This window comes from Bombus vosnesenskii, unplaced genomic scaffold (genome assembly GCF_011952255.1).
Source record: "Bombus vosnesenskii isolate JDL3184/JDL3185 unplaced genomic scaffold, Bvos_JDL3184-5_v1.1 scf7180000013264, whole genome shotgun sequence".
Lineage (NCBI taxonomy): Eukaryota > Metazoa > Arthropoda > Insecta > Hymenoptera > Apidae > Bombus > Bombus vosnesenskii.
In genome coordinates, this window is record NW_022882924.1 from 3101693 (window position 1) to 3125042 (window position 23350).

The window sequence follows — 23350 nt, forward strand, 5'->3', positions numbered from 1 at the left end:
CAAGTGACAGAGAGACGATAAAATCTGTCGTTTCTATACCGTTGAAGGAAGCGGTGCGGCAGCGGCGGTAACGGCGCCGCGACGGGATAACGACCGTGCATTGTCCGGCGTCGTTGGTCTGATTGGTGCATTTCCGCAGGTGCAACAAGGTACGACACGAAACGTAACGAGAGCCTTTTCGACGAGCCAGTATTACTTTTATTCCGATGGTGGTGAACCTCGGAGGTTCGCCAGCCTCTTACGTATGTATCGTAAGCATCGGCGAACGCCGCGTAAGCGCACGGAAATACTCGTTAACGTCACTTCTCGTCGCTGTCGTAATTCAAACCGCACTCCATCTCCTTCTTCTCGTGTGTCCCCCTATCTTCGTGTCCCCGATTCGCATTCGTACGCATTCTCTGCCCCTATCATTTTGCGTTGCATCGGCGCGAGCGCGTCTCAGCCACGCAACGAATAACGAATCCGCGACCAACCGAACTCGGGCAAAACATTCCACGATATTTACATGGCCTTTTTACGCCACCTGCATTTTCCAGCTATCGTATTAGCAACGTACTCGCAACGTATCGCTCAGCCAACATTGTTCGGCCCTTGTTAATCGGTTTTATCTTCGACGCAAACAGAGGAGCGTCCGGTATGCGCTCTACGCTCGCCAGCGTTTCTACGAATCCGGCTATTGCGGATTTTTCTCGGGAAATCTGTACTCGTCGTGTACTCTGATCTATTTACGAATGCGAGGCGAATTTACGTGCGTAGCGTGATTTCGATATTAAGTTGCGTGCTGACGTAGAAACGTTCGTTCGCTTTATTCCATGTTTATTCGTATCGTTATTTTCGCTTTTGATTTTAAGAGATGGACGAGGATAAAATTACCAACGTCTCTTTCCGAAGAAACTTTAATTCCTTAGCTGGAGTTCGTCGGATGAATATTACGGTTGGAACAATGTAACCGGCGAATTCACGAGTTAAGGGAGTTCCGAAGGGAGTTGCGTCTCGTATAAAGTCTTCTCCGGTACCGAAAATGTCCCTTTGCATCGACTTTACGCGCGCATTGAAATAAGTGCGTACTTGTCGCACGGAAATCCTCGTTAACGTCAATTCTCGTCGGCGTTGTAATTCAGGGAACGTGCCTCTTTCCTCTTCTGGCTCCTCTCCTTCTCTTCCTCTATACCGCTCCGCACCTTCCTTTTTTCTGTCACGTACCTACGCGGGTATATACGTCCCGCTGTCGCCCCGCGAACTTTCCGAAGGCAACTTGTTCGCGGATAATGGAAATACAAGCCAGCGCGTTTCGACGCATTCGTTTCGAAGCCGGCTCGCCTCGAAACGTGAAACAAGCCGAACGAAGGTGTATTATAATGCTGGCTCCCTCGACGGTGATACAAATTTAGTATTAAATGGACACGTCCGAAGTTCCATCTCGTTACACCGTTCCTATTCTTTCTTTTTTGCCTTCTCTCCGTCGTTCAAGTCGCGACTACCACTGAATTCCACCGGCTACACGGATACAGGTTGCCCTGACTCGCGCCACTTACCGCTTGTAAATATAAGCTGACCGATATAACGAGCACAGCGAATGTAGTCAGCAGCGACGCGACGCCAGCTTCCCTAAGTGACCGTACACGTCGAAACAATAGAGCGAGAATATTTTCTATGGATACCGAACGCGACTGTCTGAATGTGAAGGCGTTGTTATTCTCTTTAAGCTGTTTGCTTAAGTGGCCGTTCGTGGGTATCGGTAAAAATGACAACCCACGCGAATAGAATATTATCATACATACTACGGTGCTGCTAGAATGGTAGTATTATTAACACCGACAATCGAGATATAGGAAATAGCATCGTAGTTTAACCATCGAAGAACACGAGGCAAAGATCGCCAAACGATTCTATCCGATTCAGTTTCCTCGGTCTATTAGCCAACCGCCTGTACAATATGCAGAGTGTGAATTCACGAGAGATACAGGTTTCTTCGCTCGACGACGATGATATCGTCGCGCTTTCTTGCGCCGGATGAAATTTCCTCGAAGTCGATTCATCGAAGGATAATGGTAACGTGGCGTTCGGGCTGTTGTACCAGCGACGGCGGCGGCGTTTCTACGGGACGAAAGAAAGTGGTGGTTCTTCTTGTTCTTCGTTCTTTTTTACGGGTCTCGAGTGTCAGAACGAACAAGCGGGATTTGCACGCGGACCTCCGTGCAGGTAGCAATCGGCTTATTTCCAATCGATTCGGTCCGCGGCAAGTTTCTTTCTTCCTTCTCTCTACCTTTCTGCCTCCCTCTTAAGCTGTTCTTCCGTACCTGTTCTCTTCATCTTCCATTCACGTGCCTTCATCTACCGATCCGCTATTTTTTCCCGCTATTTCTTTCCCCTATTCCACGGCACTCTGTTCCTTTCTTTACTTCCAACCGTGTACGGTGGATCGCTTGCCTTCTCGTCGAAATTATGTCTGAAACGATGCGTTTCAGCAACATCGGCGAATCCGGATACGCTGCCAGAATCTTTGACCGTAGCAGTGTAAACAGGAGAAACGTATCGAGAGTGGAACGACGAACTAGATTAATTCGCTGGCGCCAGTAACTTTAGTGGAGCAGGACGCCGTGTCCGATTATGACCGACTAATTCCCCTATCAGCAACGCTCAATGTATCTATACTCCATGCATCGTACGCTTCCCACGCTTGTATCCAAATATCTCCATTTAGCGAATAAACGTTCAACACACTGCTAGTACAAAATAATATTTGTATCGATTCCTCTTTTTGATCTGCTAATTGACTTCAACTAATTTTAACTAATTCCCAACTAAAATAGCCTACTTTCCGATAATATCGCGGAATATCGTATAGGGAGTGCCCCGAATATGCACGTAGTTCCATTACATCCAGTCTAACTCAAACATTCGTCACGGAATGGCTCCAGGATGAAATCTACGCTCGACCTCTATATCCTAATTTTCTTTCTACGTGGGGCACGGATCAACGACCGTGGGCAGTTTGCCTTCGTGGTGGAAAGAAGAAACGGCCGGCCCTTTCTCCGACGTACGAAGAATCGCGGCGTAAAAGGGAAAACCGACAAACGAGATTGTGCCGCGATATATATTTGTAGGCCGTAATTGGACGTGAACGAGATCGTGCGGTGAAATTCAGCGGGTCGAGTTTGCGTGGCCAGGCGTACTATCCCCGAGGACCTATTAGTATCCGATTAGAAGAAGGGGCCAATGGGGTCGATGCGTACATGACGACCGGACGAGTTCGCGAGCCTCTTTACAAACGTTTTCCTCGTATCGAGATAAGGAGAAATCGAGTTTCCTCCCCTTGTACTAGCGAGCCACTTACGACGGAACGAGTGGACCCTCGAAAACGAGCGTTCGCGTTGCACACAGACGATTCGGAACAAGTAGATAACTCGAACGTTACGGGTATGTAAAGCGGCCCGTGAATGGAGACTCGCATGCAACGGAATTTATACCACCGGCCAGATAAGAAGCAAATCTGTGGATATTCGAGCAAGATCTGGCGAGTCTTTACACGAACGTGTATGTACATCCGCGTGTATGTGCGTGTATGCATACACTTCGTGTAACGATAAACTAACCGCAGCCCTGTGGAATCGGAAAACGAATTTTATACGCGCAGAAAATTGTTCTATCTAAAAAGGTTAATTTCACCGGACCGCGATATTCTTCGGCGTCGCATACTTTGTCCATAAAAACGTTCCTCTCGATGAACTTCGCCGAGATAAAGCTCCGCCAGAGGCTCGTTTTGCTTGGAAATGTACTTCGTACCTTTTATTTCGAAACACATTCATACTTCGTTCCTCGCCTTTTTAGTCGACGCTATTTCGATTTCGTATGCTGAAGTATACGTATACCGGTTGAAGGTTTCTTCGATAAGAGACTCAAAGTGGTAACGAAGCGACGCAGTCTCGCGTTATTAGTTCCAAGAAATGAAAATTTTTATCGATCGTCGTTATCATCGAACGCCGCGAAATATATGTAAGGTTGCAGACGTTGCGAAAAAAAAAAAAAAAAAAAATGGTCGGCGTAACAAAGGCAGCTGGCTCGAGAAGGAGCAACGTGTTTCAGGTTCGTCCAGAGGGAAGCAAAGGAGAAGCAAACGTGGAAGAACGGAATGGAAGTGCGGGTGCCGGCGATTGGGCCCGGTGACGAGCCTCGCAAAAAGGAAGAAACAGCAGAAGCAGCAACCAGCGCACTTCTGTTTATTCCGAGAAACGGCTCCATTAACGAAATAGCCGGACAAACGAAACCGAACGCAGCGCGATCGCGCGCAATACACGCACTCCGTGGGCCCCGGCACCGTGTGTATCGCTAGAACGATCGGCTACCTCTCTTACCGGCGCGGCGTGGCGGCCCCGAGAAACAGAGAAAGTGAGTTAAGAGTGGCTGGACGAGAAGATACAGCGATGCGGTGGATTCCAGCGTCAAGGCGGTGAGGTCTCTTTGAAGGTTGCATCTGTTCGTCTCGCAGCCAACGGAACGATGCAGCCAGCCACCGCGGAATTTTATTATCGACATCCGATGTTCGACGTTCGACCGAGCGTTTCTATCTCTAACTATTCCCTGTTCGGGTAAAGAAAATTTCAAACATACTCCTCGTCGCGAGTGTCGTCGAACGTTTAATCGCCGCGGAGCGTTTCACTTTGCGCGCCTGTTCGTGATTCTCGGTAATGAGACGCGTGTAAAGCGAGCGAGTAAACGTTGGAACAACCCATGCTCGACTTGTCTCGCGGTTCCGGTTGTTCGCACGTTTTTCTCTCGCGCAAAGGATATTCTCTTCTCGGTACAGAATACCGGCTGCATTTCCGAGTGTGCGTTACACGCGTTTAGCGTACGCATTTAGCAGACATCCTGGCCAAGGTACATCGGGGAGGAACGTTAAGCCGGCTATTAAAAGCGCGATAGACCGTAATACCTGTAGTTAACCGAACGTGGCCGGCTCACTACATTTAGCAGGAATTGCAAAAGTTACGGGCATTATTATCCATCCGCTCTCGACCAGCCTTTTTCTATCGAGCCACGGTGCGCCGTGCTACGTTGCGCCAATAAAAGCTATTTTACTTCTTAATCCGAGATACTGCAATTTTCTGTGGCCCAAGAGAGGCGGGAAGAGGAAGGGACGCGGCAGGGTGAGTCGAGAGACCTTTTTAGTGGGCGCCATTCGGCGCGGCGTTCAGGCCGCACCAGCCGTCGTAGCCAGGGAATGCGCCTCTCCCCCCTTGCGTTTTCCCGCATTTACTTTTAAAACTCATTTTTCCCCATTACGCTTCCCCGACGTTTTCGAAATCGAGTTTCATCGTTCGCCGATACGTACAACCGGTGGATCGTACCTCCGCCAGAGTTTACCGCGTTATTGCGAGATGCGTCGGCGTTTTATTAAAATTGCGTTTACAGCGGTGCCCGCGTTGCTACCTCCTGTTTGCCTTTCGACGGAGATGGGGCCGATAAACGAAAGAGAATCCGAGGAAAACGAAATGGAACAAAAACGAAACGGAAGTTGCACGTAGTTGAGTCGGGGCTTGGTGGAATCTCGGGGAAAATGACAATGAGAACCGAGCGTTTTCCAGACGCGCGGCAAGGTGACGCGTTTCCAGAAGAGGAGCGCGAAATTCCAAGTGTGACTTTTACGTAGCCGCCGCCACTGCAAAGGGAGAAAAAAATCTGTCCTCATGCATTTTACATGAGGAAACGGTTTTGTCAATACCGTTGTTGTGATCGAAAATGGCTCCTGGAAGATACGATTTGAATAAGAGGGCCGTGGGGACGGGGTCGTCGTGTCGAACTTGAATCAGGCCGACTGTAACGAATAAATTGCTCGCATTACGAGCGTCGGCAGCGATCCGCCGTCCTATACGTATGACTATAGAATAGATCAACTTTCGCTCCCGTCGCACTTTGTACGCCGATTTATTTTGAAACGCGATCATCGCTCGACAAATCCATAATGCATATCGATTTCGTAGGCTTCGCACGATCGTTCCGAAACAGAAACTAAGGGAAAGTATTTCGTGCAGGCTACGCGGTAGACGTTACACGCATTCGACAAATGGGTATCAAATTTCGTTGATTCCTTAGCTCGCCATCGAATTTCACATAAATAGTATTTGCCATAAATTTCTTCCTTATCGTTTGATCGATTCACGAAATTTTTACGAACAATTAATATTCTTTGGAACGAACGTTGTTCGCCTTATGAAACGAAATTGGTCCACTGTCGAGAGGTCACCGAGACCAATGCCGAATATTTCGACCGCAATTACGGACCAACCGTCGCAATTCTGGAAATCACAGGCAGTAGGCCGAGCAAGTGAGATTTTCGTTCTAGCACGAAGGCGGAAAGAGAGACCTGTTTTTAGAATTGCACTGCCCTCGCGACAGTTGCAAGCAATTATCGTATATCCGGTGCTTAGAAGCCGCTGCAGTTAAGAGTGTACGTCCCGTTCAAATGGGAGCAAGCGCAACGGGGAAAATAAGAATGCGTTTCACTTTGCGCGGCCAATTACAGAATGGCTAAGAGCACCACAGGTAGCCCGTCGTTTATTCTCAGAAAGATACTTCCCCGTGTTTTGCATACCTCTCCTCCAAGCGACTCCTCTTTCTTTCATCCCCCATCCCACTTTACAATCTTTTCTCAATCTTTTTACGTTTCACCTTTTCGAATGCAAATTACTAGGAACACCGCTTTTCGAGTTCTCGCCCGCTCGCGATACGCTGCACACTCGAAACTATCAACGACACGAACACACCAACGTGCACCGATGTGAGTCATACCCCTATCAGATGACACTACTGCGCCTTAGTTTGATAAACATATGCGTCTCACCGCGAGAAAAAAACCTTGTCAGACCAACGATTCAACTCTGAATATGACAGATAATGGCTATATTCCTGCCGGAGGAACGTCCTTCGAGTTGTCCGATAATTGATCAAATTGCATCTTTCTATTAGTTGCGTGACTGAAGATTCATTACCGATGCAACTGAAATCGAAGCAGCACTCTGCAACACGTACTTCAGGTTGCCTGCCTCGTTCAAACTACCGACTTGCAATCGGAAGTAGTTTTCGAGTACCTACACTTAGAATGAATCTACACGTAGAAATACATATATCTACAATTCTATTTTCAAACTCCGTGTAAAATGTTTCGCGTGTTACGGAACAGTTCCGGAATTCTCGATATTCGTAACAATCGAGTCACTCTATGTCCTCTAAAAAATGCTCGCCTCATTTTCCGCAAGAAACAACGATGCCACTTTTCCGGTCAATAAATTCCTCGCTGGTACAGTAATATTTCCACGAGTTAATCCGGCCACAAAAGTCAGAGGGTTATATATTTTCGCCGGTGCGCGGACGTCGTACGGCGGAATAGCCAGGTATTTACAGGAGCCTAGTCGTGTTTATGAAAAGCGGACAGTCGGTCGCGATACGCGCAATTTAACATCGACTCGTTGATTAGCATGCGAAGAGTAACACACAGGGGAACAACGCGTCGGGTCCGCGACCGAGGCGTTGAATGATCGCCGCTCGAAAAACCGTGTCAGCTCGGACGTCAACGATTTTAGCATAAGAATACCGAGATCTCGCCGCGGCGCGCTGGTCCGGCTTGTATTTGTACGTTCATTGTCCGGCCCGGATGCTAACACGAGGAACGGCCAGAAGAAAAATAGACGGCGTCACCGGTGCCGTGAACTACGTCGTGATCGAGTGCAGTTATGACACTCCCGACGGCACATTTGTATGCGAATAAACACGGACGTGGGAGGTGAGAGACTGAATAATAACTGTGGCTAACGTCTCGCTGTCAGAGGGACTTGCCGGCCGGTTAACGGGCTACTTTTGCGTCTTCATTCGCGGAAAGTGCCTGCCAGACAAAAGGTATTCCATTAAAACCACCGGTTAACGCGTCGAATTCCTGTATCTATGTACGTAACTCGAAGTTACGTTACGAAGCTCGAACCTGTCTATTTATATCTACCTACCTACGCGTAATATTGCCCTTAATGGACGTATATTGGTAACAGGATCATATACGGAAGATCGAAGACACGCGAACGTAACAATTTGTTTCTTACATTGATAGCTTTTTGCTTGTCGCTCGACCGAACGTCTCTGTAAATATTTAAAAGATCGATAACGTTACGCGGTTTCCTAGTAGCGAAACGATCACGGACTACCGCGATGAAAAATATAACCGCGGAGGTAAAGTTGTCGCGGTAGCTGATGGAAATTACCATGGTCGTAAACGACGTGCGCGATTCCCGATGATTGCAAACGACACCCGGACAGCCCCTTCGCGGACCAATTTAATATGCGAACGACCGAGTCCCGGTCCCGGCGGTGCGCTGATATAAAATGATCCGCGGCTGTATCTAACGCGGTAACGTGCAGTCTGTTGCGCCGACTGACAGGTGAGGCTACATTCAATTTTTGTAATCGAGCCCGGGAGAGCTTTAGCCTCCTACCCTCAGGCATCGTACCGATTCTCTCTCTCTCTCACTCTCTCTTTCTTTTTCTCTTTCTCTCTGTATACTCGCGTGGATTCGGCAGTTTCGACCCCCTTTTGTGTCTGACAGATAAACCGCAACCATTATTCGCCCTCTTTCTCTTGGCAAGTCCGCGCGCCACCCTTTCCACGGTCGCGGTGTTCGTTGTATCCTTTTCTGCAGAGGCTGGCGGTAATAGCCGAGTCCGGTCGTGCGCTTCGATAGCGGTAGATAACCGACACGAGCAGAGTACAGAGAGCGAAGCACCAATTAGGAATTAGATTTCTCCTGGATGCCGGATCTCTTTATTTGTTCTCTTGGCATGCCTCTATGTTCCCCGCTGCGATCTCCGCGGTTGCTACGAGGCTGAGTACGTGTGCCCGTTTAGTCGGTGCGGGCTTTCTTTCTCTTTCTCTGTACTGATTCACAGCCATTGGTATACTCGCAGTGGTACGTGTCTCGCGAGCGCAACGAGAAGTACACGCGTACAGAAAAAGAAAGAGAAAGAGAGAGAGAGAGGGGGGTGAAGAGAGAGACCAAGCAAGCTCTAATGAACGCTGAAAATTAGCCGCTATCTATTCATCTGACTGGTAGCTGCGTCCTGCCGCGAAGGAACGAAGAAGCCCGGAGAGAGGAAGGGAGAAAAAGAAGAGCGCGCAAGTCGGCAGCCTATGCGAAAACTACTACCTTCTGTCGTGTGCCGGGTACCTCCATCGGGATTTAATTCGATCGTCCATTCGAGCAGACGACGCAACTCCTGTAAAATCACTCGTACAATGCGAGCTATTAATAAAATTAATTCACTCTGTATTAGAACGAATAACTTCGTTCCGATATTAATTCTACGTTACGGGCCGAACAATAATCCCGAGATCGTCGTTAAGAATCGAATAAGTTAAGATTCGCGTACGAACGAGCCCGCTCGAAACGCGTAATATTGGATTTCATTTATCCGTGGCGAAAGAAATGACGACAACGAGAAAAAAAAACGAAGAAAATTCGTCTTACGGAAAATATGAGCGACAGACGGAAATATGACAAAGAACCGGTGGATTACAGTCGCTGGGAGGAAAGGAAAGAAGAGGAGAGAGCGGCTTTTGCGGAGACAACAATTTTACGAGATAGAACCGCGTACATGAGACGATATAAAACACCGCTTCCAGAGAGCCTATGCCACTTTGGCTCATCCGATAGGCAAGGGTATAGCTAAAAGCGGAATGTCGTTCGGTGACATAACTTTAGGAAAATTTGTTTCACGAGGAAAATATTTTTACGTCTTAGCTTCTTGTTTGTCGCGAATGAGCGCCTGCGTGACAGAAAATAACCCGGTTGCTTGTTCGCGTGGCAAAATTATTACTTATTTATTGCGAGTAAAGTCAATCACCACACTCGTACATTCGCTTTTATGCCAGCAACGCGAGCCGCTAAATTAAATAATTAACCGAGTGCGCATAAAACAAGTAATCTCGATAGTATAATTACTGATTCCTGAGCATGGAATTTCGTCGTACGCATAAAGTATTTCTTTCCGAGCTTCTACTCTTATCTGGCTCATTTTGCAAAATTCAGGACCGTTCGCCTGGAACGGAATTTCTTTCATTGTTCTTCAACAATGTTTACCCGATAACATGAAATTTGCCATGCGTGTTTAATTAAACACGCAACCGAAAACAAAGCCGACGTTTCTTTCCAGCTAGGTCGCCAATATTCGCGAGGCACGATGGAACGTGCAGATTCTATTATCACGAGAACAGGAACTCGTAGCATGGCCAGAGTATCCGCCGCTCCGGTGCTGCTGCCTCTGGTCCAGCGGAGTTGGTCAATCGGGATCTCTCTTGGATTACGCTTTACACGGATCCAATCCCCGTTCCTACCCGTCCTACCTAATTAAACGGAACTAATACTGACGCTGCATGTAGTCATTGAAAACGCCTATAACGAACGTTCCCTAGCATGCCGCAGCTACACGTACAACGATCGACTTGTGTTCATTTCGTTCGCGCGTATTCATCAACCCGCTGAATAAGACAAAGTGAATCGAATCATGGCCAAGAAACTCGTAACCTATAATGATTCTAAGTAGACGTTTCACTCCGATCTCTTTCCGAGTCAGGTCATATCTTAGTTTTCTTTTAACGCCGTCGCAGTGATCAATTGCTCTTTATTCCTTCGCGTTGATCGTGTATTTTCATCGAAAATTTCAACGTTAGACCATAGTAAACAGTATAGCATTTTAATATATTTGATTGCGTCAAAGAGAACATGCTACTTGCTACGAATTTATATCGAACCTTCGAACGCGCTTGTACGACTATTAATGAACTAGAAGCAGAAGCGTTCGTCTGTCTGCTATTATAAGACCGAACGTTTGACATTAGCTTTATTAAATAAAATCGCATCAAGAGGATCGTATACAACGGGGTTAATTGAATGATTGGTCGTGGTATACCCGGGTCAGGTCGTATCGCATTTTCCTACCGCGTGTATTGCCCCCGCGTCTATTCGAACATCATCATGCACGCGTGTATGTGCGCAGGGCCACAATACTTCTCCGACTGTTTATTCACGCTTACGTAACTGCATATACGCCGAGGCTACACATTCATTCATACAACGTAAAATACTTTGGTGTATTTCGTTTGACGTAGTTTGCACATTAGTAATGCAAATTCCACGCTATTTCACCTTCCGCGAGGGCTCAACCACTATGGATTTTCAGAGATAGCACTCAACCACGGACCTTTTTGGTACGCGAAAAGGGATGGAAATTTGGTAGGATCAAGGGCCACGTTAATTTTGATCCACCGACGTAAGTGGAAGCGAATTACGCCATCACGGCGCACGGCGAATCATCGAATCGCTGAGAAAATTGGATCACGTTATACGGACGAACCAACTTTATCGTCCTTTATCGGCCTAACATCTTTCGAATATTTGTCTCTGCTACAAACGGAATATTCGCCGATCCTTTCTTTTCTCTCTATACTTAAACTTTATCTTTTGTTTACTCTTCACATGACCATTAATTTTAAATGTACACGGGTTATCGACAAAAAGTCGACTGTTACTAGACGCTTCATATCAGCCCGTTAGGAATGTTCATTTTTGCGGCGTCCAACAACGACGTTGGTTAATGTAAAATACCTTCTACTTTTTAACTGACGGATCGGAAGAACAGCGCGTAATCATCAAGGCCATTAACGAGTACATTTTTTACCGAAACGTGCAAGTTTACGATCGTTTTTAATGGCAAGATGAATCTTCCAATACCTCGTTTTTGCCACCCAGCCCGGAGAACATGTAACGAAATAAAGCATGGCGTTAATCCAATTTTCATTGCTGTTTTCATTACGATAATGCGTTGGCATTTCAAAGTATCGGATAACTCGGTTTTTGTTCGCGTTCAATCCTTTCGCCAGCCGTCCCATTTACTTTTTTTTCCCATCGCCGTTTCTTCCGATCGTTCTTGTTGCTAAACTTACCAGCTTCGAATATTGCGTAACGAAAAGAATACACGCGGAACACATACGATGTGCCTTCGATCCTTTTCGTTATTTGATACCGTGCTAGCAGAAGAAGATTACGATCCAAGGATGCATTTGCTCATAACATAGATGCACAGACATTGATCGTGTATAAATGCGCATTCCGGACAACGAGCGTCATTCGTCGATTAGACGCTTTCGAATTCTTTAATTAGACACCCAGCGTTAAGGAGCAGCCAGTTTTCATTACGTTAATGAGTAAAAAATGGCGAGTGGCCGCGTATAAAATCTGCCGGCGGTTCTTAGCGTGTCGCGAGGGAAGCCCAATGAAATTCCTGAGAAAGAATTAATTACATCGGTATTGCGGCGTCGGCGGGGTCAACGTTGTCGAGCGAAAGTATTTTCCACGGATCAATAGAATCCAGCTGAATTGCATTGAGATCGAGCAAAATGCTAATAATGTCGACGTCGCATTGTTCGACGGAACCGTAAGAGTGATTCACCGATACGCCCAACGACAATGCCTTTTTAATATCGGTTCACGAGGCGCGACTGTTACACTCGCGGAATTATTATAATGAGCACTTCTGAAGTATCTAGTTACCGGGCCCTACGTTCCTCTAAATAGAAACGCACCGAGACGATCTCCGTTTCAATGATCTCGCGCGTGGTTAAGCTTTTCCGGTAATACGCTTTCCTACAGGCGTTACGGTAATAAAATTCGTGGAACAAACTGTACGTACCGCGCTGAAACGAATCGATAATAAGTAACAATCGCGTAGCGATAGAGTAACAATTAAAATGCAACCATACAACTATCAGATTTTTTCCGAGTCTCTTCACGGACGTTAAGATGCGTAGATAAGCAATAGGTTCATGAAAGCAATAAAATTGCTTTCCTATTTCTAGACCATAATGCGAGATTTAATTAAAATAATAATAGCAAGCTACCATTGAGAGTTATTTGTATGCAACTTGTTCGCCTTCGATTCTACGCGAGAGTTTCACTTGCAAATTATACACGCCGCGTCACCGATCGTTCGATCAACGATTCCAGTGAAAGGCTAAGTGGAAGATTATTTCTAAATCACAATGCGATTACCACCTACTCGGTACTACATATTAATATATAAGCTCATCAAGATATATGTATACGAGCAATATGTATTTGCGAGAAGGTTGAAAACATTTTCTGTTTAGTCTCGAGAAACGATATTCACTGTACGTCAACGGAAGAAAATGATTCAGATTGGCAAAGGAGAATCTTTAAACCTTCTTAATCGTTTGAGAATCTATTTGACATATCGGAGAAGCGAAACTAAACTCCCGCCAAGTTCTGCTCATCCTTTCGTTTCTACCACTAGAAACGTTCGTTTCTCTAAGAAAACCTTGGCATGCATATCTATCTGTCACGATTCTCGATCACGATCGGTTTCGTCGATTTCATAGAATATGCCCGCCTGATCGAGAAGAACAATAATCCCTGGTCCTATCTCTGATTATACTCCCTTGAAAATCGCAAAACGGCTTGCGCGGCTCGCATGGCATCGAGTAAGAGAACCTATTATCTATTTATATTATTTTCAGCATCGATCGATCGCCTCTATCTCAATTACACCTTTTCCCTCGATCCGCTTTTGCCGTATTTCGAAAGGTCACCGAGCACCAAAGTGAAATAGAACATTCTGAGCTAACCGCGGAGGGAAGTCGTCTCACTCGCACACGATCGCCTCTGCGGGGAGCATAAGAACGATTCGAAGATAGCAGCAGTGGCGGACGGTTCACGTCATAATAAAATTAAATTCATATCTGGGATCAAGGGAACGCGAGAGAGCTACCGCGGCATGACCTCCCGTTTATTGTAAGCAAACACGTATGTCCTAGTTCGTCTTTCTTTGTCTCCTTCGTCTACCCTTTCTGTACTTCTTCCTTTCTCTGCCTATCCCTTTTAACGTCAGCCTGTCTCCCTTTTGGCCTCGTTCTCGCGCGTAGTTCCATATCTCTTTCTCCGTCTCAAATAGTTTTGATTCATGAGAAGGGTGTAACCTGAGCATGCGTGCTACGCGTGTGTGCGTGCACACCTTGAGTGTTGTGTTTTTCCACTCCTCTCTGTACACCACGTTCCGTTCTCTTCTTCGTCTAGCGCGTTCTTCCGACGGACGAGGCGAAATCCGACACTGCATACCAGTAACTCGACTTCCAACCCGGCGCCCACCCTCTCTTTCTTCTTCCGCCACGTCCGTCTACCTTTCCTCCCGCCTCCATCTTTTCCGTTCCTCCGACTCTTCCTCCTACTCTGTCATCTACTCCATCTCTCTCACTTTCTACTCTAACGTGTCTGATTTTACCGTGTGCTCGCGCTCACACGACCGGTCTACGTATAAACACGTGTCAACATGTCGGTTGACATAGATTTTTCGCCGAGATAGAACCTCGGAAATAAGACGAGAGGCCCCGAAACGCACTCGAGAGAAGCTTGATCGACTCTCCTTCGAGGGAGATGGAGTACGAGAAAGAGAATAAGCCGAGCACGAGGGAGGAGTATCCCGAAACCAGTTTGTACGTTTCGGAGAGACGCATCGTTCTTAAATGTACGGCCACTTGGGGCGCTTGTGGATCCACGTTTAACACCAGGAGGCATAGTGTTGCATTGTTGCCTCGCTTGACTTTTAGGAACGGTGTATCGCGTTTGTTATGTACTTAATTGATGCCTCTCTTTTTTCACGAGTGTTATTAGCTATAACTGGTTATTAGTTCCAGCGATCGCTTACGCGTCGAATCTATCCGCAAATTTTTCCATCAGCCTCGTTTCGTTCCGCACGGAGGTTCGTTAAACGATGATCCGTCCAGTGGAATAAAAAACGAAGCAGGTTGAGTATAATGTACTTGTTGTTCGACGTTCTCGATCGATCTAAGATCTCGCGATATTTCCTATCTATATTCAAATTTTTATTCAGAAGGCAATACTTTCAAACAATAGCTTCGTTTATATCGAGAATAAACGGATTCATCGCGTGAGATAGATCTAGATTAAAATTGTAGCCAGACAAGTCCACTTCTGAATATCATAAAGCCGATTTGTAGTAGCATGATTAACCGACTCAGATCGGTAATTGACATGCACGCTATTTTCCGAGTTGGAAACGATCCCTCTTGCTGTTTGATAATTTTCTTCCTACGTTCGTGCCGTAACCATGAATCATGTGTTCACGCCGAAAGACCAAGATGTACATGCACACATTACATGTATGCGTTCTAGCGCGGGTGAAAGTTGTGATATATCCGTTATAATTTCGTACAGTTGGCGTATTGCTTCCGGACGTAGGAACCATTTGTTCCGGAAAATGGCGCAATTTTGTCTCCCCCGCGCGGGAGAACAAGCGCAATACCTTCGTGGATATAATTTAAACAAGGGCTCTTTATGTAACACGGTCTATTTATTTGGGCATACCTACGCTTGTCCGCCGTATACAATGCCCATGCGAAACGTCACACAATTTCTGTTAAACGTCCTCGCCTCTAATGGACGTGTCGACTCGCGTGCGGCTTTGTAGAAATGTATTATATTTTGCAGCTTCGGCCAGAGACAATGCTCGATTTAACCGACAATAGTCGATACATTCTCGTACGATCAGAATTTTCCACTCCTGTACCAACCTTCGATGCTTCGAATACGTGATTGTATGAATTAAACGCGAAATACTTCCATTATTCCACTTTACCTGAAGATTGCACGTTTCCCGAACATCGTGTAATGATATCGTGCAAATATAATTTCAAGAACTCTCGTCAAATGTTAAATATAATCCGCATAAAAGAGTACCAATTTTTCGACAATCTGTGTAGTACAAAGATCAACGATACTAATTTTCTCTAAATTTACGCGCAAATGTATAAGTCGTTTTGTTCTACCGTTTAAGCGCGATTCGACTAGTAGACCATCGATGTAGCCTTTCTGCATTCTCGAACGCGAAGAAATTTGACCAATAAAGCTTGTGCTCTTTTATAGCTACAATAACCCCGCGGTGGCTACACTCACAATTTTATAAATCGTATGCGACTAAATTGCACGGAAACGCCGACACGCAAAATCGGCACGTTCGCTCGACACAAGTACTTTCTTCTTCGTTCCGGCCATACTGACGTACGAATTTTCTCCCACTCGCCAGTCCGGCACTCTTTCTCCCTCCTTTTCCATTCCCAAGAGGACCCTCGTCTCGGAAAATTCGATTTCAAGGATTTGCTAGCGACAGACACGAACACACGACTTTCGCGGCATAGTGCAGCATGAGCGGAGAGACGAAGCTCTTCTACAGGTACAAAAGCTATTGCTGCTCTTCGTCAATGACGATACGACTATACGTAATACATATCCGAAAACTCGAGCATTTCGTCGTCTAGACACGTATGCGTACTCCATTACTTTTATGCATCGATATTAAAACAAAGTTTATTTCCATTCTTTTTACCGATACGATTCGAGAGTTATTTAGAACGCGAATTATTTGCAAGTATCATTTGGGAAGTATTATTTAATAATATTTTCCGTTTACGATAACTATGGAAATAAAAAACAGCAATACATATAACCATCGCGAATTTACACAATTGGCGTTGCAGTACTGCGATATTGCTCGAGGACATGCAAAAATATGTACTATGCGACCTCAATTTTGAGCTACGATTATTTTCATGCTGCACATGTTTGGGTCGCATGGGGATTCCACTGCCAATCGAAACAATACTCCCTTGGTTTAATATACCAGGCCGGCTGACAGCTACAGAAATTAGTTACGCCAACCCAATTTGTCAAAAGAATTACCGGAACAGAGAAATGATTGTAATTCGTGAACAAGGTCAAGTATGGTACGCGGTGGTCGAGTTTCGAGAAACGACGCTCTCATGCAATAATGCTGCTTATATTATGCGAAAGTATAAAATAAATACGCGAATCGAATATCATCGTTGTTATGCTGTAAATATTGATCCGCAATGTAATTGTTCAATTTACAGCAACGTGCAATATGCAATGGAGAAGAAAAAAAAGTAAAAGTATAGATTGGTTCGAGTTTGACTCACCTTCGGTCGGCGTGCAGCAATTCCACGATACGAACAGCAAAACTGGCCACTGGGCAGGATTGAAAAAACCACGAAAAAATCGAGATGACCGAGGGCACGGGGTTTCTCTGCTCCTCGAGTTCTTCCCTCGAAAGGGGTGCGTGAATGCGTGCGTGCGTGTCTAAGGTCCCTCTCGCGTGCGGTGTGAGAACTCTTTTTCGGTGTTCGCGAAACGAGGTAAAAAGTAGACGATGAAGTCGGCCAAGTCCACTTGCAGATTCCACGCTCCGTTTCTGGCCCTTTCTTCGTTCGCCTTGCTTCTTTAATTACTCCTTTTTTCTTTAATTACCCCTCTTAATATGCGAAACGGCACACGAATTTCAATAGGTTCGCGTGATTATTAATTAAGACGTTCCATTCCAATCGAGCTGAATGATGTATACACTGTAAGGTGATCAGGACATCGGGCCGATGATTGGTCGTGCAGAACGAATGCCTCCTTTCGCTTGGTCCTGATTAATTATCTATTCGGGTAATCGGCGTCGTTCATTTACTTTGTCCGCCAAGATACGTGTTCAGCAACTTTCAAATATGGACGTCGATGAACGTTGCTCGCCGGTTAATTAACTTAACGAAAAGTCAAGAAGAATGTCCTTTTTTCCTGGCGAGAAACCACGTGATGCGCAGAACGTCAAGATAAAAACACTGCACGACTTCGCCAGATATAATATTGTCGGAAATATTTTCGTAAATCGATCGAATTATTTCTGCATCGTGCACTTATTTCGAACTTGTCGCTTAAACGATGCGCACAACGTACTGGCTTCAATCTTCGATACGATACATTGTTTCGATTGCGATAAGCGACTGACGTCGGATGGTGCGATAGGCACGCGGTCGATGATCAGTCGGTTACTTACTGAAAAAGACATAAACACCGGTGCGCGTGGTAGTAACAGACAATGTTTATCAACACGAAGCATCAATTCTGTGTAACAGTACCGTGTCAATATCGACGAGTTTGTCAATACAGAAACTTGTGTTTTTCTATTTTAATTAATCTCCTCGTTCGAAATGCGACGTAGAGTGAAGTTGTCTGCTGATCCGGTAATATAGTAGACGTTTTACAGCTGCATAAACAGTAGATCGAATCTGATCAGCTATGCGCGAAGGAATTGGAACATTGTTCTTGAATATCACTCTCTTTCTCTCTTTCTCTCTCTCCCTCTCCCTCTCTCTCTCTATATATATTTTTTTTTCTCTGTTTAATGGTTAATCGTTCTCACGCGATTAACTTGTCGGTGATTTTGATTTTGTCGTTTACGCGTGTGCCCTTCGGTTATCTTTCCATCGATTGTCATTATCCTCTATGCATCAAGCAAATTCCAATCAAGACTGTAATCTTTCGAGGCTGTAATCAAACGACGAGCCCTAGATTCTGAATCGACGTCAGTGATTGACTCTGCGTAGAGAAACGAGGATGTCTGTCCGCACATACGTCGGATTAATTACTCCAGCGGTTAGTCGGCACACTACGCTCACTCGTGGCCAAGTTACCGGTATATATACGGCTACACCGGCCTCCAATTGCAGTTACTCGTGGCTGATGCACCACAGGACGCATCTCGAAACCCACACGCAGACGACAACCCCGAAGCTTGCACTAGAAACACCCTCGGTAGCACTCCAGAGTACTCGATCGCACTCACGTCGACGGATCATGATGTTGCCAACGAGCACTGATTCAATGTAAACACACACACGTACACGGTTACACACACGTATGCATAGACTATATGCGCACACTATAGTCGTGTCACAAATCCGAACGTCGTTGTCGTCAAAATTAGTTACTAATCATGCTTCGATCAATTCCAGAAGACAATCCCGCTGGACGACGACACTCCTTGCAAAGTATTCTACACGATAACACACCGTTCCAACGAAGGATTCACGTGTACGTCTAACTGGTCCTAGTCGTACACGGATCTACTCGATCGATATTCTAGGTTAAATTTCCGCGTTATCATCGCGCGCGATTCTAGTCCACCATATTGTATCACACTTACCAATAGGCAATTCGAAACCATCGGGATGGGATTACTGTAAATATCGATTCTCGATTAAGGTGGATAACCTCGAAATTGCGATTCGATACTTCTCAGTCGAGATTGATTTCGCGCGTGGAACGCATCGCAGTGGACCGACCGACGAACGTCACTGATTGACAGTTTCGCGAACACGCGGCCGCTAGTGAAATTTAAACGCGAATCGTTCGTATGGACCACCGTGATCCGGCCTCGGAACACACGCTCGTTGAACTGTCGTTCGGAGCAGCTCGGCCCGCGGTTTAGTATCAACGTTCGTTCTTGGCTGGCGTCGCGCCCCTCCCGGGACGCCGGTCGACGCCAATCGAGTGCGCGTATACCTACGTGCACGTACCTGCGAACCTGAGAGGAGAACCCACCTCTGCCTTCCTGCCTGAATCTCGCCTGCACGCACCTATACGTGATCCTGTGTGAGTACCTTTCCTGTATTTGCATTCGCGTCCTATTCGACGATTTTGTTTCAGTTCCGCCATTTTTTCCCTCGTTTTTTCTAACTCGCTACGAATATCGCCGGATATCTTCGATATTGAATTGTCATTCGTATATGGCGAATAACCGTAACTGGGGACAAGTCACAGAGAATTTTGATTTTCATACGGTATTTCATTTAAAGGCAAGCAATTTTCTCATTTAATCTTTTTAACCTAACTTTGCAAATATCTTTGAACGAGTTTTATCATTGACAGAGCGTGGCGCTATCGTCGTGTCGCTTCGACTAGTTTTTGGCGGGCAACCGAAAGTAATTCGACGCGTTCGGATTGTTATGCATATGTAATACGCTTTAAATCTTCAAATTTTTCCGTGACTTGCTTTTTCTGAATTTTTATTTTTAAATAATGTGTTTTATACAGTGTCAGCCCATATGCTTGTGCAACGAAATTACTCGGTATTTTGTTAATTCTATTATATGTACATGTTTGTATTATAAAATACATTATTTTCGGTAAACGTAATGTTTTAAAACGATATAAACCTTTTTCGTTTGTGTCTCAAGCGTAACGTTCAAGATATTTTTTATCCACGAGATTTTTCTACAATTATTTACTATAGAAAGCATTTGTGACGCGATAAAATAATACAAAGGAGTATGATACAAACTGTAGGTACATCAAAGTTCACGACGAGTACATTAGTAAAAGGGCTTGCCTCTCAGGTGGCTCAATTTAATTGAAGTACAACAGGTATACTGGTGGAAGGCCAGACTCGTTTTCCTTCTCATCGTATTACCATACTTGAGTAGCACGCGCGGACAGCAAACGCGGAATTCGCAGTGCCGCGTCTCGACCTTGCTTTCGCTCTAATTGGTAGACGCTGATCTAAGGTCTCGAATTTAAACGTTCGTTTAATGACAAAACTTTTATTATTCTTCACGATCTCGCTTCGTCCGTGGCATCTTGTTACAATCCTGTCCTCCAACCGATCGATAGAACCAGGTGGATTTATATTTAACAACAGCCTTTGTCTTGCTTATTAATTTCCTGGCTGTGTAGGATGATCCAATTGGAAAGAAATAACGTTAGTACACATGAAATTGAAATGCCATTACCGTTTTTCCATTAAATATGTTGCATCCAGGAAAAGAATGTCGATAATAATTATTCTGTACGACTTTCCCGTTCTTCTATCTCAAAACATATATTACACGAATTTTCCATTGGATAAACAACTGATATTACGCGAAACCGTATTATTGGATGTTTGTGTGGTTGCGAACACTATGTGCTAGTCGAAAATTTCTTGTTTAATCATTTTATCGTTACGTATACCAACGTATACCGCGTCATTGCATATCTGTTTTAGTTTGCAATCGTTTCCGTTTCCACATGCATATGTTCGGACGAATACATGGAAAGTATCGGCCGGGAACTTCCGAGCACTCGATTTTACCAGTGGTGTTGGTAGTTCACATAAGTGTAGAGAAAAGCCAGGCTACATGCCGCATGCAGAGCCACGCATGTGCGCCTGTTGGGAAGAGATTTCATAGTCCATGTAGTTTGGCATCAATGCGAAATCTGGGGTTGGTTTCAGACGCGCGATAAAGCCATTTCAAATTGAATAACAGATTTCTGAGTACACAACAAAATGCACTTGCTGCGAACGCTTCTGAAACCTGGGAAAGAGGGTGGAACAATAGTGCGCGCTTTCCCCTCTACTTACACTTTCCATTTGGCCTGTCTGCGAGCCCGACTGTCTACGTTTTCAACAAATATGTACGTTACCAGCCTGATCGACTGTTTCACTTCCATCTCTGTACATGTACGCTATTTATATCCACGCTCGATGACTAACAGTAAGTATAGCTATGCTGTACGCGTTCAAAAACGTACTTTTTACTTTTTTCGTTTTATTTTTCTATCTCTAACGTGAAAAATAACAAGCGTTTGTCATTGAGATTAATCGCATTAGCACGATATCGTGATTGTAAGAGAGGTTGGCCCTTCAGGTTTCTGTAAAAGTTACGACGAATATTTTTGCCACATTACAGTTCTACTTTCTCCAATATGTTTAATTCCGCCTTAAGTGCTCGTGCTGTTCATTATCAACGTTTATGAGACGAGGAATACTATTTAACAAGATCCATCAATTAATTTATCGAAATTCTAAAGTCGCTACCGCTGAAATTAAATCGCAAATTTTTGAGCGAAAGTCATAATTAAATCGTGCGTGATAAATTGTTCGTGGAAACAGTTTGAAAGAAATGCAAAAGTAAATACAAGCGGAGTTACTCAGAGCAATTGCGAAATATTTGACAGGTAATTAAGACGATGTTGCTACATTAATTTTGCATTTGCATGCAATTAATGTTGAGTATCAAGTTGCATCTGCTGTTTCGTTAAAGCGTCGATAAAACAAGATAATTAAATAAAAAATTGCTTTTAGCTAAATTGGTTGGTTAACTGATCGGTCGATCATAAAAAGTGGACGGACGAAAAATTACCGTAATAAATTTTTGTCATTCAAGGAATTTTATACTAGTTGAAAAAACATTTATTCAGCTACCTTCTTTCTCATTATAATTTAATACCACGTTAATACTTTTATAGGATAACGTTGGCTGTTTGATATTAATGATTCGAATGTATCACATGAATGTTTTTCATTTTTCGTAATTGCGTTTGCCAATTCAACGCCCATAGGTACATAGTGATGCATTGAATATTTAAATCAGGAATATTGATTTCAACTTCGATATATTCAAAAATCACTCATATTTAACTTCATTTAAAATTATTTACACATACTGAATGGTCGGGGCAGCTTTTTGTCAAAACTGCGAGCGCACCGATGTAATCTGACTGAATAGATTCGACGCGGCGTAATTACCATTTATTCTATTTTTAATGAACCGCCTTTAAAAATCATCGACGTGTACGAGCTCGAGTGATTCTTTAAAATATACTGGCTCCATTGTTCGTACGTGATAAAAGAGTTACATGTTTCAAAACACGCCTACAGCGACAAGCTTGATTTTTCTTTGAAATATCGTGACCGCATCGTTTCACGTTTCCTCTACATTATCTGGCTGCACCGTATATTCAGATAATTACGTATTAATTCATATGCTGATTACGAACTTCTCTACGCAGTCGGCATCGTTCGTAACAATGCCGGTTATTTGTTTAATATTAACGCACGTTCATTTTACATTCATTAAGCGATGATTTACTATCTTTTACGGCATACCTTGTAGAATCGTACCGCGAGATTGGGCCAATTAATAAACGCTTCGATATATAATAATAATTATCTGCCATTGTCAACGTTATCATTGCTAATTGCGATTTTAATTGCCTTTTACGGGTTATACGTTAACGACGTTACAAGATTACCAAGTCCGATAAATTCAGCCACGCGACGAGACGTTATAAAATTCTCGCTGGTAGTCAGCAAAGACATTACCATACGTTTCGCGAACGAGCGAGCGATCAGTTTGGTTTACCGTGTCACAGAGCACAGTCAATCTCGTCCCGATTCGAAGTTTCAGCTTTCGAGCGCGTGCTTCAGCAAAACTGATATTCCAAAACTTTTCACGGTTGACACGTTCGAGAGCGCTGGCTGTGAGAGGGTCGCGGGAACAAGTACGGTCGGATTGACGCTACGCGGAAGAGCGAGACAGGGTGAGATAGATAGAGAGGGAGAGGGAGAGAGAGAGAGAGAGAGAGAGTTTTACGGCGCGAGTTTCGAACCCTGAATCCCG

At 44.8% G+C, this 23350-nt stretch overlaps 1 protein-coding gene across 1 annotated transcript in view; it reads right to left on the minus strand.

The window, feature by feature from the left end:
- Positions 1 to 18239, minus strand: part of LOC117241320 (latrophilin Cirl-like) — a 358814-nt gene extending 340575 nt beyond the window's left edge. The window contains exon 1 of the mRNA XM_033507271.1: positions 17066 to 18239. The gene's annotated coding sequence lies outside the window, so the exon portion shown is untranslated. The remainder of the gene's footprint in view (positions 1 to 17065) is intronic.
- Between the last annotated feature and the right edge of the window lie 5111 nt (positions 18240 to 23350).